At 43.3% G+C, this 22,363-nt stretch overlaps 1 long non-coding RNA gene across 1 annotated transcript in view; it reads left to right on the forward strand.

Annotated features, from left to right (window-relative positions):
• The first annotated feature begins 452 nt into the window (after positions 1-452).
• The window catches only part of LOC126146776 (uncharacterized), a 35,909-nt gene continuing 13,998 nt past the window's right edge, over positions 453-22,363 (forward strand). The window contains exons 1-2 of the long non-coding RNA XR_007529773.1: positions 453-571; positions 2,804-3,143. This is a non-coding gene — a long non-coding RNA (uncharacterized LOC126146776). The remainder of the gene's footprint in view (positions 572-2,803; positions 3,144-22,363) is intronic.

The following is a 22,363-nucleotide window of genomic DNA, read 5'->3' on the forward strand; positions in this document are numbered from 1 at the left end:
TACTGGCATATACTGTAGCTTCTCCCAAAGAATAAATATCCCTGTTGGGTAATCCACAAGTCCACTCGAAATTTTGTCTCTGGCATACAATGAAGTGTATACTATAAATGTTATTTGCCAGAATATATCCCGCTGTATATAAAACCTGACTTTGTCTATTCTGTGATAGACACTGGCGATTCCAAATAAAGGGACTTAATCAGCTGCTCTGTTTTCTCGGTGAAAAATTACCAAGGGATTTCACTGTATTTTTTTTACTCAATCCTCGTGGCACTCTAACAGGTGAAACTTGACGATTCTCTGAAGTTCCTCAAACTGCACAGGGCGATGTTGGGCAGGGCTGACACTTGTAAGACGTATGCTTTGCCGGCGATGGGCGAGGCATGACAGAATCTCTGACCAGAGAGTAGTTTATCGTTAGTTGTTGCTTGTCGCTACTCTGCGCTTGTCTGCGCGAGTCGACAGTTGTCTGGTGTAGTCCGTGCTAGTCGGCGGGAGTCGGCATGTGTCGGCTGTGTGCTCTGCTCGGGACTCTGGTCAGGACTCTGGAGGATGAGTATTGTTGTAGAAGGTAAAAAAGCAGCCTTGCGCATATTAAATAATGTATGTTAATTGTAATTTAATTTGTTCCAAAAAAATTCCCCAATAATAATTTTTATAATATAAAGCAAATCTTTTAAAGAAAAGCATTCATTTCAATTTAAAGAATATTTCAAATGCATGATCATTCCTTGCAATTAAAAAAAAAAAAAAATACGCCAGCATTGCACGAAGCTGTGTCGAAAAATTCCAACTTAAGAGCAGATATAATTGCAGTTTTTATTGAGGTAAGAATTTTTGCTTTTTTTTATTCAGAATACAGGGCCGAAGGGCAGCACTGCTGTCCTCATAAAATTCATCAGGTTACAAAACTTTTTTTATTATTTAGGTGTTTAGGAATTGAAATTTGTGGTTACATTAATTGTGAATGCATTTCAGCATAGAGATTATAAATGGGAGTCAATTTTGTTTAGAGGTTACAATATTTAAAATTCAGTTAATTATTATTCTTTGGGGAGGTTACACTTGGCTCATTTTCATTTTTATTGACATTTGTGTGGGGAAGTTACACACTGGACCCACATTCGAAAGGACTGGCGTTTAAATCCTCAGTTGGCCGTTCAGGTTCATGTTCTCCGTGGTTTTCCTAACTCGCTTAAGGCAAATGCCAACACGGTTACTTTGAAAAATTCTCGACCTGTTTTCTTTCTTTTTCTTCCCCAATTCGAGCTTGTGCTCCTCGTCTAATGACCTCGTCATCAGTAATACGTAAAATGTAATACAAGTTGTCTTTTTTGTGTTTAGGCCTCTGTTTTCCCACATTGGCATTAATAAAAGAAATTTAGGCTATACTCCTTCTTCTGTGGCAGCAATAAAAGTCTTATTTAGAACAAAAGCGTTTCCCTTTATTTCAAAGCATCTTCAGTGGTCAGATTTTTTGTTGTCTACTGCATTCCTATTGTTCTCCCAAACATAGGTGCTCCGTTTCCAGAGTTTTGCGCTGTACTGACACTGAATATATACATACGTTTTCGAGTTTTGTGGAGGCTCATACACGTCATGTACCACGAAAAAACCGCAAGAGGTGTATGTACTTCCACACAATTTGAGAACGTTTACATATCCAGTGTCAGTAAAGTGCACTGTTCTAAAAATCGAGCACCTATGTATGGAGGATCATTAGGAGTGCAGTAGGAAGCAAATTCCACAGAAGATAATAATAAAGCGAAACGCGTTTGCTCTAAACAAGACTTTTATTACAGTGGCAAGAGAATGAATGTAACATATATTACTCGTAAACATCTAATATGCAGCTCATTTGTCCAGGATATCCAGGACACATTCTTCCTCCTCCTCATAAAATACAGTAAAAAGGTACTGTGCTGAGTACCAACGGCCGGCCGTGGTGGCCGTGCGGTTCTAGGCGCTGTAGTCCAGAACCGCGGGGCTGCTACGGTCGCAGGTTCGAATCCTGCCTCGGGCATGGATGTGTGTGATGTCCTTGGGTTGGTTGGGTTTGAGTAGTTCTCAGTTCTAGGGGACTGATGACCTAAGATGTTAAGTCCCATAGTGCTCAGAGCCATTTGAACCATTTGAGTACCAACGCGCCTTCTTAATCCATGGAAACTAGATGGTAGATGCATCAATTAACCTAGTTCGTAAGGAAATCTCAGTGACTCATTGTACTAGCCCCTTGCAATCAGTGATGTTGCTCAGAAGTATTTCAGTGGATAAATGGAAAAGGAAGTGGCTGTAAGTGAGAGAAAAAGAGATTCAGTTAGTCAAACTGACCACTCGACCGTGGCCTCCCTCTGTACAGTCATGCACAGGATAAGATGTAAATCTAGCCATCTTTGTATGAGATCTGCCCTTTATCGACGGTTTCCTATATCATAAAGAGCATCCAAAGTGCGACGCCAGTGATGCCGCGGCGATAGCGCACCATTTATTGACCAAGTGTCAGCTCTATGTTGAATGATAAGCATCAAGTAGTTTAAACACCGATTTACTTATATTTCATGCGCAGGCATTGACACTGTCTTGTGACAATGACCTCCATTTTGAGCGAAGGTATAAGTTTTAGATCCTTCTACATTTTTTCCTTTTTTTGTGAGAGGAGAAATCTAATTCCTACAACTCTTATAAAGGTTTATTTAATGTATTTATAAAATGGTTGTAACTGTCTGAGAGATACAATCTGTATACTCAGTTGTCGTTCATCCACAAGTATTCCGATTCGACGTTCCTTTTGACTTTTTTGCAGGTTTATTTTGTTGCGTTCAGTGCCGTAAATAACCCTTGTACACCCACAAGCAAAGTGTTGGGGTCTTCGACTTCTTCGACACAAGGACGGCGGAGTGACGAGGCAACGAAAAGTGTGTCAGACGCCCCAGCTGGAGGTATCCCCTCCACTCTCCCCCACCAACTCCGCGCTGCGAGAGGAGGAGAATACCGATTGCGCATGCGCTAGTTGCAAGCTGAACTCACGTGGACGTCGCATCGTGAAGATAACGCGTACTTATTTGCACTCACGATAGTGCTTTATAAGTGACGGTGAAAGCACAACAACTCATCTAAACTGGAGGTCCTCTTACCTGTGCCGTGTAAGTACTGCAGCCGCTGCTCTGAAAATTCGTTTAGAACATAACATAACTTTGTCATTCTACACTTTGACAATGCGTGCTGGACGCTATTTTCCATTCTATCATATGTAAAGTTTTCTTCGTGATATATTTGCACTTATAGTGTGGAGGAATGTTTTTTTGTGGGCTACTCAACGACCCGTAATTAATACCATAGTCATTTCTTAGAGAACCGTAGGGGTTACCTAGATTGCTGATGTTCCACCTAACGTTTCGTCTTCCACTGCTGGAGACTTCTTCAAAGGCTTTAACGGCTCAGGAAGGTGTTACAGACTCAAACAAGCTCAGCGAGTCGAACTGTTTACATATATCCACGCAAAGGTCGGCTCGTGACGTCATCAGACTGCAGTCAAAGATTGCTGAGTCCAGCCGTCGTATGCTGGGCAGTTCTGTGGTGAGGAGCAGCAGTTAGGAACTACAAAAATAAGCATCAGCACCCGCTTCAGAGAACACAAGAAAAATTGTTGCCTGGCCAAGACGGATAAATTAGCAGTGCAGATCATGCCCTAGTGTCGGAAAAAATCAAATTCGTTTCTCTGTAGTTTTTGGCTCAGATGGCTCTGAGCACTATGCGACTTAACTTCTGAGGTCATCAGTCGCCTAGAACTTAGAGCTAATTAAATCTAACTAACCTAAGGACATCACACACATCCATGCCCGAGGCAGGATTCAAACCTGCGACCGTAGCGGTCGCTCGGTTCCAGACTGTAGCGCCTAGAACCGCACGGTCACTCCGGCCCGCCCTCTGTAGTTTTTACAAGATCTAATAATTACTACGCTAGGAGGTACAGAGAGGCCATAGAAATTCAAAAGTACAAACACAATTTCAACAGAAAATGAGGAGGATAGAAATTAGAAAAATGGTGCTTCGCCGTGCTAATTAAAACAAACAGCGAAAATCTTCCGCTCTACGAGCTCCAAAGCATCCGTGGCGTTAGGTAGCGGTCTCATAACGTCACGAACCGACCGTTGCGTATATACGTATAGACAGTTCGGCTTGTAGAGCTTGTTCGAGTCTGTAATAGCTTTCTGAAGTCGGCCGTTGTGGCCGAGCGGTTCTAGGCGCTACAGTCTGGAACCGCGTGACCGCTACGGTCACAGGTTCGAATCCTGCCACGGCCATGGATGTGTGATGTCCTTAGAGTAGTTAGGTTTAAGTAGTTCTAAGTTCTAGGGGACTGATGACCTCAGAAGTTAAGTCCCATAGTGCTCAGAGCCATTTGAGCCATTTGAGCTTTCTGAATCGTTAAAGCCTCTGATGAAGTCTGCAGCAGTGGGAGACGGAACGTGGGGAAGAGCCCTGGACCACGGCCATATGCCCATAAATCAAATGTCAGCAATATCACAATCCCCAGCCTTGGAAGTCTGCAGTGCGTGATTATTCCTAGACTGCCTGCCATACAAACTTTTTCATAAAATGAAACTAAATTTCTGCAAAACAACTGGAATCTTTCTCCGACTATTTGGGTGCGGCAGTTTTCTTCGGCGTTCCGACGTGCAGGTGAGATTTACCGTAAAATGTCACATCGATTTTGTTATTATTCACCACATAAATACGGTGCCCAACATAAACGTAGCAGGAAGCTATCCCACCACCACAGAAAGGAGTTGCTGCAGGAGGTGGCGTGCTTGCACTGTCTGATCACAGCGAACTACAACAACAATGGCAACACAATGAGTAACAATTAACAAGCATTTTAAAAGCATCTACATACACAAATACTCAGTTTTTGTGTGACGCTGATGAGAGGGCTTGACACAGGCGTTAAACATCTGAACACTAGTATAAACGTAGTTGAGAGAACAGTGACTATTAGCAGATCCTGTCGGGTTCTCTTGTCGTTGACTGTTAAGTCCTGTCTCTGTTAATACAGCACACGGCGACACTCGATGATTACTGAGACACTGTGCGGCGCCTGTACGACAATGCTGTCCGACGACAAATACTGGCGTGAAGCTGTGCGTCCGCTTAAATCCACGGTGGGCTGATTAATGTCCATTTGCGATCTCTTTGACTGACGTCAGATGGAAAAAGGATGTAGCCCCTGCAGAGCTCCCTTTGCAGTGTCAGAACATAACTATGGCAGATAGAGGCGACTTATGGCAGAAGCATAATGTCGTCACTGTTATGTACGTCATCCATGTGACACCTAACCATAACTACACTGCCTGACAAAAAAAGTGAACCACTCACAAGGAGAGGAGGAAACGAAATAAAAATTCACAAGTGATTAAAAAATAGAGTCAAAATGACAAATAAATTGGCAATACGAGCCTATTTATCAATATAACGTTGGACACAGCCTCTAGCCTGGTTGCAAACGCGAAACGTGTCATAAAGCCGTTCAGTCCTCTCCTGAGGCACACTGGCCAACATCTGCTGTAACTGCTTCTCAATATCCTGGACCTAGCGTTGGGATGGAGCTGAAGTCCAAGCTGGTTCGACACATATCCTACCACAGACAGATCTCGGATCCTACTGGCCATGCAAGTACCTCAGTATCACTCTGAAAGTTGATAAAGACACTCGCGATGCGTCGACGAACATTATTAAATGGTTCAAACAGCTCTAAGCACTATGGGACTTAACATCTAAGGTCATCAGTCCCCTAGACTTAGAATTACTTAAACCTAACTAACCTAAGGACATCACACACATCCAAGCCCGAGGCAGGATTCGAACCTGCGACTGTAACGGTCGCGCGGTTCCGGATTGAAGAGCCTAGAACCGCTCGGCCACATCGACCGGCTCAACGAACATTGTCCTGTTGAAAAATAGTAGCATGATACCGCCACTTGAGAGGTAACACATGAGGAAGTAGGATGATCGTGACGTATCTGTGTGCTGACTGAATTCCCTCTATCTCACAAGCCGCAACCAAGTTATACCCGATGAACACCCGCACCAAGACAGCAGTAGTAACACCTGTGCGTCTCTCCAAAACATTGGAAGAATGGCATCTCTCGCCAGACCGCTGTCGATGGTCATCCGGTATAGTGCACACACTATGCGACTCTATTCGTCTTCTGTCCATGATTCCCCGTCGTGGTTCCACCCAAACGCTGCCTTTTGTGCTGCGGTGTTAACGGGAACCTGCACATCAGACGGTCAATCCCTAGTTCGGCTGCAGCTAGTCTCTGATAACTGGTGCAGTATGACATAGGATGTAGCAGCTAGTCTATTTCTTATTCTCAGATGGCAGATAAACATGTGAAGGGGTTCCGATGTGCTTGATGCACAATACAGTGATCCTTCCTTGTGATTGTCAGACATGGGTGACTGGAACTTTGAGAACGAGTATGTCTCACTTCACCTTCCCATACAGTCCTCCGTCGGGCGACTGCCACATCCAAATGCCCCCCCCCCCCCCCCCCCACACACACATATATATATATATATATATATATATATATATATATATATATATATATATATATTTGCACAATTCGACCGCCCAGCCGAATGGAGACCCAACTGAGGCGTCTTTCAAATTCTAACAGGTTGTGATAACACTGTCTCACACACGTACACGGCACTCCGCGTCCTTCGCAGTAATTACGCAACATACGACACAGTTCACACCCCCTATACACGCTACCAGGCCTTGGGTTTGATTTTTAGGCGGTTTTCCACATCCCACTAGGTGAATACTGGGCTGGTCCCCACGTCCCGCCTCAATTACACTACTCGCAGGCATTTGAAAAAAAAAAAAAAAACGTTCGCACTATTTCATGGTTTCCACTAGACGCAGACAGCTGTGGTACACTAATTGCGCCCTGGGATGTATGGGGTGGCGACAGGAAGGTCATTCGGCCACCCTCTGACACTAACATCGCCAAATCAGGCCGACCCCGCGTTGAAGTGAATGATGATGATAACACGCTAGCAGGCCTACTAACAACACTAAACACGAACGACACTAACGCATTCTGGTGGCCGTTCTACCTGTCACAGTGAACTGCAATTCTAAATACCTCCTACAGCCCATGTCTTCTGGGCGCTTAACTTCTTTCGTCTGGCAATGTGTGTGGCGCCACGATGGAGATCTGCCCTGCAGTGTGGCGCCCTTTGTGTATGTAGCTGTGTGCCGTATCAGACGGCGGACACATCAGACGCCACTGGTACCTAATTTTGAAGGTCAGAATCCTTGGACGCCTTGGGAGATCACAGGCCGCTGCTATGAACATGCCACAAACGGTATTTTCAATGTTTTGACAACGATTCCAGGGCACAGATAATGATCGTGGTACACCAGCACAAACTCGACCAACCCATAGTAAAACCACTCCACAGCAGGAATGATATTCACTCTTAACTGCTCTGCGAAATTCAGCGAATCTCTCACGGCAGTAGAGTTCCAAGCTTGCAATTCCTATCGCAGTAGTAGTTTCACGATAAACTATTTACCAGAGCAGTAGGTCTGAGTAATGGCAGCATGGATTCGGTAACGCAGAGATTAGATTTTCACTAATCGGTGAATGTGGAAATGTGCTTTTCATAGGAGAATTAGTCGTCGCTAGTAGAGAACGTTATAGCTGGACAGTCATAGGAAGGCAGAAAGCAGTTTAGTGGTGGTGAGCTCTGACAAGTAAACCTACCTAATGGATAAACATCGATTTTGATCGGCTTTGGATATGTTGTAATGTAGATTGTAGAACAAACTAAGACACACATATTTTTATACGTGCCCATACGGCCGTTAAGAGGGTTAACAGCGCCTTTAAAAAACTGAGTTTAATATTTCTGAATGAATACCATTGAAACGGTCACAGATACAAAGAAACGTCAAATAAAAGTTCTACGGTTTTTAATGTAAGCTACAACGGTGCAAGAATATTTGTCAAAAATGTCATTTTTTTTAAAAATCCTTTCACCCACACTATTTTGTTTTCCATTCGGACATTTACTAACAGCAAAACGTATAGCATCGCTAATATCAGATTCAGCCATATATGATGAAGTGTTATCCCAAAGACGCATTTGTCAGAAATAAGCTACAAATATCTCTGTGCCACTGTATGCGTGCCCAATATGTCTCCGCTTCAATGCCACCTGTCATGTTGAGTTGTTTAACCAGTCTTTTCGAAATAACTATTTTATAAATGTATATTCTGCATTGTTCTATATATACTTTTTCTTTTAATTTTATAAAATATAAAATATTTTGTGTTGCATTTGAATATTCTTTTTAAAATTCGTATATTTTTTGTTTTCTAGTAGTAACCGTTTCAGATTTAATGGCGATATCTCTGAAGTTATTACTGTTTAAAGTTATTATAGATCTGTACAATAATGAGGAACTGCAAAATTGTCAGGTCAAAAAAATGCTGAATCGGAGGGGATTTCGAAAAAATAACGTTTTTCGAAAAATTTGAGTGTGCCAATTAAAAACTATAGAACTTTTATTTGAAGATTGCTTTTTATATCTGCTACCGTTTCAGCGGTATCCGTTTCAGCGGTATTCATTCATAAACACTAAGCTCAATTCCTGTCAAGGGGATGTTTCACCCCCTCAAGAGCCGTTTAGTCACGTACAAAAAATACACGTCTCTTGACTTGTTCTACGCTACAACATATTCAAAACCGATCAAAATCGCAGCGTATCCCTCGGGTATGTTGAGTAGGCATATCGAGCTGGTGGCCAGGGATGTCCTTTCAGCTCCCAGTGATATAGGACTCAGGAACTGCAATCTGATGTTGGTCTCTTGAGACGCTCCATTGGTCCAGACTTCCTGTTCATGAATAATATTGTCGCTAATATCCAGCTGCCCTGTTGGATATCAATCACATGGAGTCTCCAGCTATTTATCCGCATCTGAATCATAGTATAGCTCAAGTCTGGCATGTATCAAGGGACCGGCTGTCAATACAGCTCTTGAACTACATCGTACAAAACATATCACATCACTGTGCAAGCGTATGCGGAAGCTATGGGAATCATATCCCTTATTAACGTTTCTGGGTTTCAAAGCAGTTATAACTGCATGTTTGAGACACCGCTGTCTAATAAATGTGTTGAATTTATAACTTCATTCGATTGCCCTTTTACGGACTAATTTATTCTTGCTACGTAAAAATATTTTTAAAATATGGGATTAAATGATAATTTATTTCTTCAAAGTTCCAAAAAAAGAAAACAGTCTCTTTTGCGAGTATTTTATTAATAATCTAAAGATGCTCTAAAAGTGTGAAACGTGTCATTATTAATAAAACACTTGCAACAGAGTCTGTTTTCTATTTTTGACACATTGAACCACTGTTGCAGCAACAAGCCAAAATGGAATGGAGTAATGTGTTCAGAAGTTTGCCTCATCGGTTTTAAAACTAAAGCTGTTTCCGCTGTCCCAAGATAATCTGAGGACGCACTGACAGCGCGAAACACGTCGCTATTAATAAAACACTTGAAACAGGGGTCTGTTCTCTATTCTTGGAACATTGAACCTCTGTTTTTGCATGAAGTCAAAATGGGGTAATGTGTTCATTCATTCAGAATTTTTATTTCCATTTTTTTCAAGATGAAATTGATGCAATGGAAAAACTACTTTCCATCACACTTGTGTAGTCGTCATTCAACGCTAAATGATGCTTGCAGCAACCGTAAAGACATCTCGTTCCTGCGTTTCTCATTGCCAGTGAACCCAAATGGTGGCATCTGTATGTTTGTTCCAGTACAGGCATTTGAGCCCATGCTTTGACAAACCGTGCATTCTCTAGGACTTTGCTCGTCTTGTTCAGAAAGCTTAGCAGTTTCTGTTTCCGAAATGAGAAGCCTTTAATCAATTGTATTTCAAGTTGCAGCATAAGAATCAGTTGGTCTACCTAACCCTAATGTCCTCTACTCATCTTCCACAAAACATTCAAGCCTCAACGATGGTCAAGACAATAGAACGCAAAATATATGATTGCACCATTGAGAGAACGCTTTACTGACTGCACAGCGTTCTCGTAGACGATCGAAGCTACCAGCATCTTCCACAGTTTCATTTTATCTGGTTACAGCAGGTGGATACCTCATCATCTTTTCATCTACATCCACACTCCAAAAGACACATTTGGTGTTTGACAGAGAATACTTTGTATTCCAGTGTCTTCTCCCCTCTTCCTTTTCCGGGCGCGAATGGTTACATCCGTATTGTTTGTAGAGATTTGTGGTGGCCTTAGGGTTTCTGGTGTTATGAGGATGGTCACAGATTATTTGTCCCTCAACAATATGGTAGAATACCCACGTTTTCACTGAAACAGAAATTCCTACCTCTGCATTTTACAGTTCTGTTTAATAATTGAGAAATCCCCGTAGTACTGGGTCTCAGTTTCCGAAGGGAATGCAGGGCGACACAGAAACACTGGAACATTTCCACAATCCAATAAAGCTAGAAGTGATGAAGGACAGAAATTACAGTCATAGTAATTGAAATCTTGCCATTTACGAAACATTGATGGCATTTATAATTTTTTTAAATACGTGCTTTAGATGGCGTCCTCCTGTACGAATACATTCGTGGAATCTGGTGTTGAGATTCCTCATTGACCGCTGCAACATCTCATCAGGGATACTGTGAATTGCATCCCGAATTCTCTGTTTTAACTCATCCAGGGTTCTTGGTCGAGTCGTGTAGACTTTGCTCTTGAGGTAGCCCCACAAGAAGAAGTCACAAATGGATATATCTGGCGATCTGGGGGGCCAGGGAATGTTATCGAATCGTGAGATCACACGGTTGCCAAACAATTCTCGCACATATTCCACTGATTGCCGTGCAGTGTGTAATGTTGCTCAGTCCTTTTGAAACCGGGCTTTGGGAAGTTATTCAGTGCCGGTGTAACGAAATTTCGTAACATCTCCACGTAACGATCGGCATTGACAGTTATAGTGTTTCCCTGTTCATTTGCGAAAAAATACGGTCCGATAATACCACGTGATGAAATACCACACCATACCATCGCTTTACTAGCGTGTAAAGGGCGCTCATGAAAATCATTAGGATTTTTGTTTGCCCAGTAGCGGTAGTTCGGTTTATTCACATAAACTGTGAGATGAAAATTTGTCTCATCTGACATCCAAAACTTCCTTAGAAATTCATAGTCATTGTTTATTTTTGTAATCATTTGTTGACAGAATCCTAAGCGCAACCGGTAATCGATGTCCTTCAATTGTTGCACCAACTGTAGTTTGTACGGATGAAATTGTAAATCAAGATGAAGTATCCAGAATGATACTTTCGCTCTGCAGCGTAGTGTGCGCTGATATGAAACTTCCTGGAAGATTAAAGCTGTGTGCCGGACTGAGATTCGAACTCGGGACCTTTGCCCAGATCGAGTCTCAGTTTTAATATGCCAGGATGTTTCGAGATGAAGTATTCTGCGAACACTCTCCCGGGACACTCCAACCACCGCTGCTTGATTACGAGTTGAGCGCCGTGGGCTCTGTAAGACGCCCCCCCCCCCCCCCCATACAACATCAATGTTCGCTGGAGAATGCACACTTCTTGGTCGTCCTGTCGGTTTCTTCTTGAGGGCAGATCCAGTCTCTTCAAAGTTATTAATCCAACATGGTATCACGTGTTTCGATGCAATGGCATCATGACGTCCTAAATTATAAAAACGTCGAAACTCCCTCTGCGCCGCTACCAAACTATCACTGTTTTTATAAAACATTTTTATGGCTAACGCACACTGTTGTCCGTTCCACTGATCCATGATTACTGGAATGCCGGCCTGTTTACTCGCTTATTGTGTCGAGACTGCAGTGCTGTCACCTACCCGTGGCTGCCACTTCTCATTTCAAACATTGCCGTTATTCTGTGTCACCCTGTACATCCATTTACGGCGAGATTACCATTCCATTCATTTGCGGTGACAAAATTACCACACGACATGTGTGCTGCAAATCTTGATTAAGGCTGCGAACATTTCTTTGCCCTGAAGGTACGCTGCTCATTCAGTATAGACCAACATAATTTCTGGAGCGGGTAGTAAAAGCTTGCGCTCGAAGTCAGGTAAGATCAAGGTGTAACCTGAGCAAAAGGAAAAAGGTACGAAGTCGTTGGGAAGCAGTCTGCAACCTGCAGCCCCAAAAAGAATCCTTTTAAAGAAATTAGGGTTCACTTTCTGAATGTGTCTGAACCTGGGACGCTGGTGCAGATATCATCAACACAGTGTAACTCTCCGGTATGCGCTCCATATTTGAAGTACTTGTCAGCTGCTTTCTCTGTACACTGTGATGGTACAGGCGTCGAGCAGCCCGCCAGCAAGAGTTCATAACGCTGTATAGCGGTGCTCGGAGCAGTACTGGTGAACTACAGTTCGTCGGTCTCATCTGAAATGCTGATGTCTGTTTATCGAGGTCAGCGCGTCAACAAACTGAAAGCTCTGCTTGCCTGGCGCTGCGCTGTTTGTTCTGACTGCCGACACTGCAGCCTCAGTCACTGGTGTACAGAGAGGAGTGTTCCACCATCTCAACAGGAATACCTTTTGCTACGTTAGATATGTTGGTAACATGTTATCGCGTAGGCTAATAGTCACAACTGCTTAAAAAAATACTGATCGACGTATTTGCATAACCTAGTTGGTCCACATAAATTAAGACTTCGATTTTTTTTCCAGCTGCAGCGAACAAGGGGACCGCGCCTACTCGCCATCCCCGATTTCGTCGAAGTTTATGTTATATGCAGGTCTTGGCCAGAAATGAAAGTGACAGATGAGAAAGCTCCAGGTGGCCTAGCGCTTAGAAAAAATAGCAGTTCTGGCGCAGGGCGGGCGAGGTATGAGCCATTATTTTATGTTAGCCTGGCGAGTGACCGAGCAGAAAGAGTACGGAACAACAATGCTAAAGTCATGGGGTCGCGTCTCTGTGCAGAAACTATCTTATTTTTATATTATCAATTCTTACTGTACCTGCACTGCAATTAAGCTGAAATGATGTTCCATGTATTGTATTTCTTAATATTTTCGTAAGAACGCATGTAAAGGAGAGATAAAGGAAAATGTGGAATTGCAAACAAATATCCAGGAAGCAATTATAAGGCGTAGGTGTACATGCGGGCATCATACACACATCAAAAAAAGTTTGCATCACCTCGGTTCCGAGAGTTCCAGAACCTATACAGAAAATTGGAATCAACATCACTTACGCTCTTTTTATTGCTCATGAAAACCACACATTGCATGTGGTACCACCATACAGTGAGACCTTCAGAGGTGGTGGTCCAGATTGCTGTACACACCGGTACCTCTAATACCCAGTAGCACGTCATCTCGCATTGATGCATGCCTGTGTTCGTCGTAGCATACTATACACAAGATAATCAAGGCACTGTTGGTCCAGACTGTCCCACTCCTCAACAGCGATTCGCCGTAGATCCCGCGGAGTGGTTGGTGGGTCACGCCGTCCATAAACAGTCCTTTTCAATCTATACCGGGCATGTTCGATAGGGTTCATGTCAGGAGAACATGCTGGCCACTCTAGTTGAGCGATGTCTTTATCTTGCAGGAAGTCATTCACAAGATGTGCACGATGGGGGCGCGACTTGTCGTCCATGAAGATGAATGCCTCGCCAACATGCTGCTGACATGGTTGCACTATCGGTCAGAGGATGGTATTCACGTATCGTACAGCCATTACGGCGCCTTCCATGACCGCTAGCGGCGTACGTCAGCCCCACATAGTGCCACCCCAAAACAGCAGGGAACCTCCACCTTGCTCCACTCGCTGGACAGTGTGTCTAAGGCGTCCAGCCTGACCGGGTTGCCTCCAAACACGTATCCGACGATTATCTGGTTGAAGGCATATGCGACACTCATCGGTGAAGAGAACGTGATGCCAATCCTGAGCGGTCTATTCGCCATGTTGTTGGGCCCATCTGTACCGCGCTGCACGGTGTCGTAGTTGCAAAGATGGAAGTCGTCATGGACGTCGGGAGTGAAGTTGCGCATCATGCAGCCTACTGCGCACAGTTTGAGTCGTAACGCGACGTCCTGTGGCTGCACGAAAAGCATTATTCAACATAGTGGCGTTGCTGTCAGGGTTACTCCGAGCCATAATCCGTAGGTAGCGGTCCTCCACTGCAGTAGTAGCCCTTGGGCGGCCTGAGCGAGGCATGTCTTCGACAGTTACTGTCTCTCTGTATCTCCTCCATGTCCGAACAACATCGCTTTGGTTCACTCCGAGACGCCTGGACACTTCCCTTGCTGAGAGCCCTTCCTGGCACATAGAAACAATGCGGACGCGATCGAACCGCGGTATTCACCGTCTAGGCATGGTTGAACTACGGACAACACGAGCCTTGTACCTTCTTCCTGGTGGAATGACTGGAACTGATCGGCTGTCGGACACCCTCCGTCTAATAGGCGCTGCTCATGCATGGTTGTTCACAACTTTGGCCAGGTTTAGTGACATCTCTGAACAGCCGAAGGGACTGTGTCTGTGATACAATACCCACATCCGACGTGTCTTCAGGAGTTCTGGGAACCGGGGTGATGCAAACATTTTTTTGATGTGTGTATATAAAATTAAACACTTTTAATGCGTTATCCGAAGATTTACGCGTGCTGGAGTCATTTTCATTGTAAAAACAGGAAAGCAATAATTTTCTCTGCAACATGAACACTTTATAAACGCCGCATTCCTACAATTACATCGTTGTATTAAAGTTTCTATAGGAAAAAACGTCGTTTTGCATCCATAGAACGTTCTCTCTCATCGAACAGTTTGTCAGCAAACCACGCGTAAGTAAATCCTATATGCTGGAATTACAACCCCTTCTTGGAAAGTTATCTGCAGAATTCTCTGGACGCTATAAGCTCAAAACCTTCCTGGAAATTTATTTGCAATTGCATATTTTTCTTAATCTTTCCTTTTCATCCCTTTCATTAAAATATCAGTAAATGAAAAACAGTGACCATTATTTCGTTTTATATGCAGCGTACGTAACGTAAAAACTGAAAATAAAAAGTGCTTCCGCATAGGGACCCGCTCCCATAACCCACGGATTACCGTTCAGTTCTCTATCCGCTGACCCAATCGCTGCCTGAAAACCATGCTAACATAAAATAATGTCTCATGCATCGCCCGCTCCGCGCCAAAAACGCCACTTTTTTTTATTTTCTAAACTCTCGACCATCTGGCGCTACGACTTCTGTCACTTTCATTTCTGTTCAAACTCCGCTTATATAATAAATCTGGACCAAATTGGCGATGAGCAGTAGACGCGGTGTCCTTGTAGGCTGCATTTTCGTCCACAATAAACGTTCATGTTCAGAGAAATTGATTGCTGTAACTGTGTTGTAGGTCGTTGTGAGCTTCAGTCCGAACGTGGGAAGTAGCATCTTGAATCAGCTGCTTGTTGACTTTTCAGTTTCAGAGCCCTAAACATACACTCCTGGAAATGGAAAAAAGAACACATTGACACCGGTGTGTCAGACCCACCATACTTGCTCCGGACACTGCGAGAGGGCTGTACAAGCAATGATCACACGCACGGCACAGCGGACACACCAGGAACCGCGGTGTTGGCCGTCGAATGGCGCTAGCTGCGCAGCATTTGTGCACCGCCGCCGTCAGTGTCAGCCAGTTTACCGTGGCATACGGAGCTCCATCGCAGTCTTTAACACTGGTAGCATGCCGCGACAGCGTGGACGTGAACCGTATGTGCAGTTGACGGACTTTGAGCGAGGGCGTATACTGGGCATGCGGGAGGCCGGGTGGACGTACCGCCGAATTGCTCAACACGTGGGGCGTGAGGTCTCCACAGTACATCGATGTTGTCGCCAGTGGTCGGCGGAAGGTGCACGTGCCCGTCGACCTGGGACCGGACCGCAGCGACGCACGGATGCACGCCAAGACCGTAGGATCCTACGCAGTGCCGTAGGGGACCGCACCGCCACTTCCCAGCAAATTAGGGACACTGTTGCTCCTGGGGTATCGGCGAGGACCATTCGCAACCGCCTCCATGAAGCTGGGCTACGGTCCCGCACACCGTTAGGCCGTCTTCCGCTCACGCCCCAACATCGTGCAGCCCGCCTCCAGTGGTGTCGCGACAGGCGTGAATGGAGGGACGAATGGAGACGTGTCGTCTTCAGCGATGAGAGTCGCTTCTGCCTTGGTGCCAATGATGGTCGTACGCGTGTTTGGCGCCGTGCAGGTGAGCGCCACAATCAGGACTGCATACAACCGAGGCACACAGGGCCAACACCCGGCATCATGGTGTGGAGAGCGATCTCCTACACTGGCCGTACACCACTGGTGATTGTCGAGGGGACACTGAATAGTGCACGGTACATCCAAACCGTCATCGAACCCATCGTTGTACCATTCCTAGACCGGCAAGGGAACTTGCTGTTCCAACAGGACAATGCACGTCCGCATGTATCCCGTGCCACCCAACGTGCTCTGGAAGGTGTAAGTCAACTACCCTGGCCAGCAAGATCTCCGGATCTGTCCCCCATTGAGCATGTTTGGGACTGGATGAAGCGTCGTCTCACGCGGTCTGCACGTCCAGCACGAACGCTGGTCCAACTGAGGCGCCAGGTGGAAATGGCATGGCAAGCCGTTCCACAGGACTACATCCAGCATCTCTACGATCGTCTCCATGGGAGAATAGCAGCCTGCATTGCTGCGAAAGGTGGATATACACTGTACTAGTGCCGACATTGTGCATGCTCTGTTGCCTGTGTCTATGTGCCTGTGGTTCTGTCAGTGTGATCATGTGATGTATCTGACCCCAGGAATGTGTCAATAAAGTTTCCCCTTCCTGGGACAATGAATTCACGGTGTTCTTATTTCAATTTCCAGGAGTGTAGTTTTTACATGGGCTTGAAACAAAATTTCTATGTGGTACAATAGTTCAAAAAAGTGCTTAAGGCCGATCCACGCTAGTATACGCTAGTATACGCTTTGCAAGCCTCTTCAGCTCTGCGTAACCACTGCAACCTACACCCTTTTGAATTTTTTTACTGCAGTCGAGTTTTTGATTCCCTCTACAATTTTTAACCACTACACTTCCCTCCATTATGAAAATGACTAGAATTCTTTTTCGTACAAGGATTGTTTCTGTGGAAACAGGGGTTTTACGACTTTATTATATGTACATTCGTGTATGAAAAAATGTATCTCACAAAAAATTAAAAACGGTGGCTGCAGCCCATCCCAAAATAGGCACCTCGTGGTGCATGCTGGTTTGGACGGATCCATAAAAATAGAAAATTCTTAAATTACAATGAAATCGGGGGGCCATCGCGATGGGGTTCTGATAAATACATACTTCGAAAAAATGACGGCTATTTGTAACACATTAATCAATTTCTTGGTATGTTTTTCTAAGTTCAAATGCTTAAAAAATATTTAATATTTGAACACAATAAGTTCTCGCAAATGTTTGCCAAATTTAATTGTCTTTCACTAAAAAAAAAATCAAATGAGTCGGTTAATCTGTCTACGATCCAGAGCACTTCGCGCGAAGAAAAACGTTGTTTCGAGGAAAACGCGTTTAAAGTTTGGAGTAACAAAGAAAAAGTTGTTTCAAAACTTACGGTTAATCTACGATCCCAGGACCATATAGACATCGTTTCTCTTCCTCAAACGTGCTGTGGTTCTCAATTTGGTGCTGTATTTGTTCAGTCCGGGCTCTTTTAGCAAACTAACGCATTCCTTGCACCGCGGCGACCACGCGTTTTTGGCAGATAACCCCGCAAAGTTTTAGCTGTTCGTCCCTATGACGATTCCTAACACGTCCATGGCCTTCACAACAGATGAATAACCTTCACTGAATATACCTGCAGCTATGCATCCTGCTGTTTCGTTTTTGCCCTACAATGAAGGTGTTTCGGTACCTCTTACCAAATGCACACTTTGAAGCGCATATTTCAAGCAAATCTTCATTGGAAAGAAGTTCTTATACTGGTCGAATCCTTTCTTGAACTAATTCATCGATCACCTGCAGGTGCCTATATTTCGATCGACGTACAATTCCATTCAACACTCTGTAACTTCAAAAATACTTTCACAATCAGAAACCCTTTGCAGGCATAATTTATATACTTCAGTGATGCAAATTATGTAAAAAAATCTTTTTTTATCGTTCTCGACCAGAACCTGCCCTTATTGTCTCATGGTGCGTCCTATGAAGTGATTCCATCTTTTAGCAAATTTGCACCACAAATTTATTTTTTCTCCAGTTCGATTCAGCAGCTCTTCATTGGTTATCAGATGTCCATCCGGTTTTTTAGCCTTCTTCTCTAGCAAAACTTTTCTAAACTTCTATTTTGGTCTTGTCTGAACTGTTTGCCGTCCACTTCTCACTTCCGTACAAGGCTACACTCCAGTCAAATATCTTCAGAGCTCCTACCACTTAAATTTCAATTCATTGTAGGTAGGAGAGCAATTTAAGGAAGAAAAATACATTTAAAAACGGAATCTTTCCGCAGTTTCCGAGGAGGCATATATACGACGCTAAGGCGTAAATCACCCTCATCGTCTTACCTGTATATACGTCTCTTCGTTTCACAATAAGTTATGTTGCTTTTATACTTGCAAACACTGTCTGGAGCATTACTTCTTTTATTAATGATTAGCGGTTTCGATCTGTCCAACAGATCATCTTCGGATCTGCCACCACAAGGTTCAGTTTGTCAACAGCGGTAAGAATAACATAAAATAAACGTAAAAATACAGTAGATGTTACTTTTGTGTCACCTTACCACTGTTGACAAACTGAACCTTGTGGTGGCAGAACTGAAGATGATCTGCAGTGAACCGTTTAGTTATGCAATTCGCGCAGAGCTAACTTTGGCCGCCATTTTATGCTGTATGGCTTATCAATTTGTCTGCCAAAAATTATGTTCGTAGTGTTTAAGATATGTACCTTTGTTTGTTCGTAAATATTTGTATGCTAAAATAATTTTATGCAGAACGAAAATGTTGAACGTGACGATAAAATAAGGATCCGAGCTCGGAAAATTCCCTTAAGGCGAACAACAGCATAATTCTTTGTCTTAAATGAGTTTATGCTCCGTCTCTAATGATCTCATCGTGTACCCAATGCTCAGCCCTAATCTTCCTTCCTTTCTCCCCGTAGATGTTTCGCTCATCATAAACCTGCTATCTGCCAAGGTTTAGCGTAATCTCAGGCAAGATTGAAGTATTAAGAGAAAGTAGTACACTACCTCGTTTGCAGGCCTCTCCTACAACTTTAGTAAAAAGTTCCAGAAGAGCTAAGTCTCATACTTATTTAACAAAGTCATGTGAAAACTCACTGATAATTTATTCACAGTTATCGAATCAAATACTGATATCCATGGAACAATCTAATACAATGCAGTTTGAGAACTTTTGAATACAAGCAGTTTTATCTGCTACACCATAACTTATTTCTGATATGTCCTGAACCTCTCTCTCAATTAGAATTTTCATTTGTCTAACTAAAATTTCAGCATGCTTCCTTCGAAATGAACACACGCTGCCACATTGCCTTATCTTCTCGTTAATCGCTTTCTCGTCGTTGTCAATATATTTACGTATGTGATAAGATTATTGTGAAGTACCTCACAATACAGTGACACCTGCGAGGCCAGACAATGAAACAACAGGTCAGTGACCCCTCTTCCCCTCCCCCCAATCAGCCCTACCTTGTACGGCTGAACTGACCTGAAAAGTTATAAGCCGAAGTACACTGGACGCACTATGGCTCCGTGCTAACGTGGCCCACAACAGCACAGCGACATTCGCATACTTCCCGCGAGTCCAGTTTTCTGGATGCACTTGCTGACGTCACCAAAAACACTAAAAACGTACATTATGTCAGTAGTTTGCGCAGACCAATCCTTTTGATTAAATACTTTTGCTAAGTTACTCTCCATAGGCCATAACTATTGCTTGAATGTCATAAAGTATAAACTCCCCAGCAATCATTACGTGATTTTTTTTTATTTTAGGCCAGTTTAGGTCTTTAAGACCATATTCAGGAACACAAACATCACCGCAGTATACATATGTTCACATGATGATTTCCAAACATGTTTGTGAAATCATGACAGTCATGACAATGTGATGATGGTTTTATACGATGGACATTTCGTAAATAATGCACAGGTTGGTGTTACTGTGGATTGTTTGATGCAACAACAATGAAAATTACGTCAGATGTGGTTGAAGCCTGAGGAATATGCACATTAACTTTGAATGCGAACATTTTTAGGTTAGGCTTTACCGTGACTATTGCTGACATTAAATGAAACAACAAGTTTACTGTTAATAGTCACCGTTTTATTTATTTCCACGATGCGTTTCGAAGGTTTAAACCTCCATCATCGGGTGGATTTACATTAGTTAGTATGACATTTGTGTGTGTGTGTGTGTGTTGTGTTACGATTTCTGGAGGAACTTGTGGCACTGCCTAGTGAGAAACAAGACATTATTTCAGAATATGGTTTAGGATTACTTTTGACAAAAAATTAAACTGGTATCTAATGGTAAACATTAAAAAAGTAAACTAGAGTACCTCCAGTGGTCACAGGTTCCTTTTGCTGTCATAACACATCACATGTATACTGCCACATTTGTAAACAAATATGGCGTCTGGAATCAGCTGGGTGCAAGGTTCGTATAGCAGAAGAGAAGACATAATCGCAAAGTGCAAAGACTGTACATCGTAACAACATCATTACAGAATAATTGTTTAAAGCATTTGGAGGTGTTTGTTTTGAGGTGTCGAATATATCTATCTGCATATTTTATAGCATTAACCAATGTATTACCTCAACCTTTAGGCAGCTAATATATGTAACATGTAATCTTAAGACTCCTTGCCATGTAAATGTTTGCTCTCATATAATCACTCTTTCCTCTCTCTCTCTTGGCTCAAATGGTTCAAATGGCTCTGAGCACTATGGGACTTAACTTCTAAGCTCATCAGTCCCCTAGAACTTAGAACTACTTAAACCTAACTAACCTACGGACATCACACACATCCGTGCCAGAGACAGGATTCGAACCTGCGAACGTAGCGGGCACGCGGTTCCAGACTGTAGCGCCTAGAACCGCTCGGCCACCCCGGCCTGCTCTCTCTCTCTCTCTCTCTCTCTCTCTCTCTCTCTCTCTCTCTCTCTCTCTCTCTCCCTCTCTCACACACACACACACTTTCTCTCTCTCTTCCTCTCCTTCTGCCTCCATCCCCTCACATCTGTTTATTAATCCCAATCAAAGAGTGTCATCTACGTATGATTTTACTGCTGTAGCCAATATGATCATTGTAATTCAAGTCTGTAACATTTCACCTAATTGTTATTAACAAGTATGAAGTTTAAGCCATTTTAACATTACACCTGATTGTATAAACGAGTACGGATGTTTAGCTGTTTTAACTTGTCAAAATTGGATTTATATACCACCTGAAGTACGCACACATATATTTGACACCTCAAAACAAACACCTCCAAATGCTTTAAACAATTATTCTGTAATGATGTTGTTACGATGTATAGTCTTTGCACTTTGCGATTATGTCTTCTCTTCTGCTATACGAACCTTGCACCCAGCTGATTCCAGACGCCATATTTGTTTACAGATGTGGCAGTATACATGTGATGTGTTACGACAGCAAAAGGAACCTGTGACCACTGGAGGTACTCTAGTTTACTTTTTTAATGTTTACCATTAGATACCAGTTTAATTTTTTGTCAAAAGTAATCCTAAACCATATTCTAAAATAGTGTCTTGTTTCTCCACTAGGCAGTGCCACAAGTTCCTCCAGAAATCGTAACACAACACACACACACACAAATGTTATACTAACTAATGTAAATCCACCCGATGATGGAGGTTTAAACCTTCGAAACGCGTCTTGGAAATAAATAAAACGGTGACTGGTAACAGTAAACTTGTTGTTTCATTTAATGAACATGCACTTTTTTTTCTGTGTACCTTAACATAAAATTGTCGAGAGGTAGAAATGGATCCTGTAGGAGTATCGAGTACTACGGCTTAAGACCAGAGGTCAAACATCAAAATCGAAACTTTACGCAGCAAACTCTACAGAAATCACAGTGCGTTAACTGAAGTATGTCGTGAGTTTGCAGTGGACCGTAGTACAGTTTCACGTTGGGTTAACGGTTTTCGTGGTGGTCGTACGGGCATAGACGATAATTCGAGATCCGGAAGGCCGAAAACGTCAACAGATGAACGAAGTGTAAA

This window comes from Schistocerca cancellata, chromosome 2 (genome assembly GCF_023864275.1).
Source record: "Schistocerca cancellata isolate TAMUIC-IGC-003103 chromosome 2, iqSchCanc2.1, whole genome shotgun sequence".
Taxonomy (NCBI): Eukaryota; Metazoa; Arthropoda; class Insecta; order Orthoptera; family Acrididae; genus Schistocerca; species Schistocerca cancellata.